Source organism: Pristiophorus japonicus, chromosome 28, assembly GCF_044704955.1.
Source record: "Pristiophorus japonicus isolate sPriJap1 chromosome 28, sPriJap1.hap1, whole genome shotgun sequence".
Lineage (NCBI taxonomy): Eukaryota > Metazoa > Chordata > Chondrichthyes > Pristiophoridae > Pristiophorus > Pristiophorus japonicus.
In genome coordinates this window covers 15,302,960-15,309,172 of record NC_092004.1, presented here as the reverse complement: position 1 = coordinate 15,309,172, position 6,213 = coordinate 15,302,960, and the positions used below count along the sequence as shown (strand labels likewise).

General features: G+C 43.5%; 1 non-coding gene across 1 annotated transcript; it reads right to left on the bottom strand.

Annotated features, from left to right (window-relative positions):
* Nucleotides 1-516: 516 nt before the first annotated feature.
* On the bottom strand, nucleotides 517-590 carry trnan-guu (transfer RNA asparagine (anticodon GUU)). Its single transcript has one exon. It is a non-coding gene; the product is annotated as a tRNA-Asn (tRNA).
* Between the last annotated feature and the right edge of the window lie 5,623 nt (nucleotides 591-6,213).

The following is a 6,213-nucleotide window of genomic DNA, read 5'->3' as shown; positions in this document are numbered from 1 at the left end:
AAAAATTCCTTTCACAAACATTTCTCTGACCGTAACTGCAGAAAACAAAAATGTTCCTTTCAAAGTCATTAAACTTCCGAATTTCCGTGCCCCCCGAAGCTCCTGTATCAGATGCCTCTAATTTTGCCGACTCAATCCATGTCCCTTTGAAATGTTCTGCTTCAACCCACACTATGAAATGTGCCACTAACTTATAGAATCATGGAATGGTTACCGCACGGAAGGCCATTGGCCCGTCGAGCCCGTGCCGACTCTCAGCGAGTCACAATCCCCCGCCCTTTCCCTGTAGCCTTATTAACAAAAAACAATGTCCCACAACTTTGTTAAATTTTCTGATATCTCTGTTCAGTTCTGTATACACTCAAACTGAATGCTCATAATAATACTGGAGTGGGAACTCACTGGATAACAGCACAGCTGGCAATGTTTGTGGAATATATTCGCGCAGCCAAAACGCACAATGACAACCTGGAATCGTGCAGCACCGAATCCACGGGGAAAAACATTTAAATGCTTCGTCCCTGGGTGGGCTCGAACCACCAGCCTTTCGGTTAACAGCCGAACGCGCTAACCCATTGCGCCACAGAGACTGACGCAATTACACACTGCAAGACATCCCAAACCAGGGTGTCAGTCAGTTAAAGCTTCAGATTGCTCTGACCGGGATGGAACTTGTCCACTCTCAGTTGTACTTTTCCCAAGTAAAGGGTGGGACATTCATTGTGGATGTGTGGAAGCCAAACACTTAAATCTTTTTTAACTGGACACTCTCCACTAAGGACTGCCGTGTCTCTCTCCATCCTCCTGTCATTGTTTCCTGTCTTATCCCATAAGTTCCCCCTTTCAACTCAATCCACTCATTAAGAAATGACCGGACTTCAACTGGAATATCCCCTGAGCCTCCCATTACTAATTGAAGATCCCTTTAATCACGACAACGAAGAGAATGCTCACCCCTCGAACTTATGTGTGGGAAACACTTCTTCCAACAACTCAGCCAACTTTCTGCTTCATGTCGGGGGCTTCGAATGAGCTAACGCACTTTTGAAAATCACGTCGGGGTCACCAAAATGTTGTAAACGGCTGTCTTGCTCTCTTCGCTTCGTTGCTTTTAACGTCGAATTACCCGCACACACTCCATTGTAGGAAAGGCAGGATCGGGTCTTTTAGTTAAACATTCATACTCAGCAAACCAAATATGAAAGTTACTGAGAACACTTCACAAAGGCAGCTTGCTTCGATTTCCGTGGCTGCTTGAGACACACACCTTCCAAATGTCTAGTGTCTCTGATGTCTGTGTCTCTGCAGTCCATACTGCAGTCATCTATATACTGAAAAAGCCTTTGAACTCTTATTCTTTGCATTTAGACAATCCAGACGAACTGGTTTCTGAATCGTTTAACAGACAGACTTAATATTGCTTGTTTAACCTACAGATCGCATTATATAGTAACAAGTTAAAACTCAAATACAGAACATACAGACATCGTCAAATCGTTCAGTCCTGAATTTCCATTATTCCCACGGTAACAAGGTACTAAAATATATATATCATCCAGGCAATGACCAGTTACTCATCTCACTGGCTGAAGGCACCACATTGTCTAACAGTCTCTTTTCCATCCAAACTTCAATCTTCCTGTTTTTTAATCCAAACTTCAGACTGCGTGCTGAAGCAAAGAGTTCAGCAATGCGGGACTGTGCTCCCACAGAGCACAGGATTTGACAACGAGACTTGTCGATCAAGCATCCATGATAAAGGCAATAAAATTGCCCACCAGCACCAGGTATCTTTTACTTGTTTGTCCCAAATTTTCAGCAGCTGGGACAACAAGAATTGAGGTCCTACTGAGATTTGAACTCAGATTGCTGGATTCAAAGTGCAGAGTGCTCACCATTACACCATGGAACCAACCACACAAAAATCTTTGAAAAAATTCTCAAAAACAACAAAATCATCGCCACCATTACACTTTGGCTCGGCCTTTTTTCATCCACACCGTCAGTTTCCCCTCTTTACGCTCTGCTAATTATCGGCGCAGAGCAATTCAAACAGATACTGTCGAGGCTATGGGTTCTCAAGTAGCTGTTTCTGTTTCACACTGTTCATCACAGCTTGTACTTCAGTCTTGCCAGGTAAAAAGTGCGCTTGCATTGCAATGCATTAATGTAAAATGCTTGGCATGAAAAGAAAACGTTTTGTCGAGTGCGAAGGTTCACTAGACTGATTCCCGGGATGGCAGGACCGACATATGAGGAGAGACTGGATCGACTGTGCCTTTATTCACTGGCGTTTAGAAAGATGAGATGGGATCTCATAGAAACATATAAAATTCTGATGGGACTGGACAGATTAGATGCAGGAAGAATGTTCCCAATGTTGGGGAAGTCCAGAACCATGGAACACAGTTAAAGCCATTTAGGACCAAGATGAGGAGAACCTTCTTCACTCAGAGAGTTGTTAACCTGTGCAATTCACTACTGCAGAGAGTTTTTGATGACAGTTCGTTGGATATATTCAAGAGGGATTTAGATGTGGCCCTTACGGCTAAAGGGATCAAGGGGTATGGAGACAAAGCAGGAAATGGGTACTGAGGTGAATGATCAGCCATGATCTTATTGAGTGATGGTGCAGGCTCGAAGGGTCGAATGGCCTACCCCTGCAAGTATTTTCTGTGTTTCTTTGTTTCTATGCAGTGCCTGCATTTCAAACAGCATTGCTTTTATTGATCCTGCGGAATGCATATTGCACAGATAATCTCAGCACACATTGTGCAGACAAAGGCAGCATTAGACAACAAAGTGATTTGTCCTCCGCTGATTTGTAGCAGATAACTGACGGTTGAACACACGATTTGACAACTAGACTTGTAGATCAAGCATCAATGACAAAGGCCACAAAACTTCCCACCAGCACCAGGTGTCTTTCACTTGTTTGTCCCAAATTTTCAGCAGCTGGGACAACAAGCATTCAGGTTCGACTGAGATTTGAACTCAGATCATTAAATTTAGAGTCCAGAGTGCTCACCATTACACCATGGCAACAGCCATGACAAAATCTTTGAAACATTTCACAAAAACAACAAAACCATCTGCAACATTACAATTTGGCTCGGCCTTTTCTCATCCACACCGTCAGTGTCCCCTCTTCACGCTCTGCTAATTATCGATGCAGAGCAATACACACAGATACCGGCGAGGCTATGGGTTCTCAAGTAGCTGTTTCTGTTTCACACTGTTCATCACAGCTTGTACTTCAGTCTTGCCAGGTAAAAAGTGCATTGGCATTGCAATGTATTAATGTAAAATGCTTGGCATGAAAAGAAAATGCAAATTTTTTCGAGTACAATACATGCAGTGCCTGCATTTCAAAAGCGTTGCTTTTATTCATCCTGCTGAATGCATATTGCACAGATAATCTCAGCACACATCGTGCAGGTAAAGGCAGCATTAGATAAAAAACTGGTTTCTCTTCCGCTGATTTGTAACAGGTAACTGATGGTTGAACACATGATTTCACAACTAGACCAAGCAATACTGACAAAGGCAACAAAACTGCCCACCAGCACCAGGTGTCTTTCACTTGTTTGTCCCAAATTTTCAGCAGCTGGGACAGCAAGAATTGAGGTTCCACCACAATTTGAACTCAGATCACTGGTTTACTGAGTCCAGAATGCTCACCATTACACCATGGAACCAATCATGCCAAAGTTTTTGAAACATAGAAACATCGAAACATAGAAACATAGAAAATAGGTGCAGGAGTCGGATGGCAAAAATTCGTGGGACAACCTCCCCTGTGTTTGGACTGATTGGAAAGGAAATTTAATTTAGAACTATCAACCAGAAAGTTTGGGATCCTAACTGGAAGAAACTACGAGTTTTATTCGAATTTGGGATTTTACAAGGCAGATTGGTTCCGTGTGGAAAGGGCTGAGAACTAAAGGATCGTTCAAAGAAACCAGTTTGGGTATTGAAACTGTCTGGGATATTGAAGCTGAACAAATTGTCTGGGGAATTGTGTAAACTCGAAAACCCATCTCCCCGGGAGACATTAACATAGCAACAATCAACCCAGAGATAGCCAGCCATCACTCAGTGCAGGAAACCCATCCAGCGTATACATAATGACAATGGCCCATCCAGCCCGCATGCAAAATCCAGGCCGAGGCTGACATTGCAAATACCAAAAATCTAATTTTCCCGATCAAGAAACAAATTCAAAAGATCGACACATCCGAGACAGGTTACCATTAATGGGCCCGCCAGAATATAACAAAGAGATATCAAGCCCGCCAAAATTAAAATCAAAGAATCGGGGCTCATTTGGTGCGCAGATTAGAACGGCTCCCAAAGTATAACTGGGGCCCTGTTTTTTAACGAAAGAAGGAGAAGGGGAACGAGGGAAAAAGAAGAGAGACCACTGCAGCAGTTTGTAATAAGCATTCCAGAGAGCTTGCTACACAGCCTCCTATGCAGGTCTTCTGAGCTCCAACATCTTCAGCCTCGACGACACTCCTGGACCACACTGCCCTGCTACCGAAGGAGAAGAAAGAACATCATCACAGCAGAGAAAGCAGTTCCCAGTAACTTCCGACATCATCATCGCAGCAGCAACTGACCACAGCCAACGTGGTAACATCGAAAACACCGCGACCGACAAATTCTAAGATAAACAATCTTCAAGAAGAAATCAAAGATTCGAAAGTTTCCCCTCTACAATCTGTTCCTCGATACCAACAGGTGAAACATTACCCAAAAGAAATTTAAAACCAATTTCTGACAGAAGAAAGTGGGTACTTACCCATAAATCCAATACGCGCCCTACCGCATCAGCGGACACCACCCAACTGAAGACTACGCAGCAAGAAGTCTTACACAACATTCAGGGTATGGCAAGCAGAACTTACAGAGTCCAGTGAACACCAAAATTGCGAACCACCGCCAACTGACAATAAGAGGATTGGTGAGCATAATCCCTGTTTGCCCGAGGGTTTGACCTAGTCAGAGTTAGGCATTGGGATGTGGGAGGTGTATTATTATTCTGTAACCCCATGAATGTTTGGTAAAGTGTTTTTTTATTCTAGTAATTACAAGCTTGACATTGTACATTCTTACCCTTGTTAAAATTGAGGTTCTTTGCACCAAAACTAGTTGTCTCTTGTTCTTTGTCACATCGCCAAATAAATCTAAAGTCTAGAACCCAGGAAGTGCGAGCGATTCAATCTGCTCAGAAGGTCAGAGATGAACCTGATCCCACACACCACCCTCAAGAGAATGGCGACCGCGGCAGAACTTTGGTGTAAAGGATGTGATGCAGAGATTGCTGTTTTGGAGGAAAGAACCAAGATGACAGAAAGGATTTCCTCCGATGTGTATAAGAAAGTGAATGTCACTCATCAATGCTTGAAACTACCATTAAGGAAGAAATAGCGGGACTTCGAGATAGGAAGAGTGCAATCAAGCAGACGCAGCATGGATTCATGAAGGGGAAATCATGTTTAACTAATTTACTGGAATTCTTTGAGGATATAATGAGCATGGTGGATAGAGGTGTACCGATGGATGTGGTGTATTTAGATTTCCAAAAGGCATTCGATAAAGTGCCACACAAAGGTTACTGCAGAAGATAAAGGTACGTGGAGTGAGAGGAAATGTATTAGCATGATAGAGAATTGGCTGGCTAACAGAAAGGAGAGAGTCGGGATAAATGGGTCCTTTTCGGGTTGAAAATCGGTGGTTAGTGATGTGCCACAGGGATCGGTGCTGGGACCACAACTGTGCACAATATACATAGATGACCTGGAGGAGGGGACAGAGTGTAGTGGAACAAAATTTGCAGATGACACAACGATTACTGGGAAGAAAGCGGGTTGTGTAGAGGACACAGAGAGGCTGCAAAGAGATTTCGATAGGTTAAGCGAATGGGCTAAGGTTTGGCAGATGGAATACAATGTCGGAAAATGTGAGATCATCTACCTTGGGAAAAAAAACAGTAAAAGGGAATATTATTTGAATGGGGAGAAATTACAACATGCTGTGGTGCAGAGGGACCTGGGGGTCCTTGTTCATGAATCCCAAAAAGTTCGTTTGCAGGTGCAGTAGGTAATCAGGAAGGCGAATGGAATGTTGGCCTTCATTGCGAGAGGGATGGAGTACAAAAGCAGGGAGGTCCTGCTGCAACTGTAAAGGGTATTGGTGAGGCTGCACTTG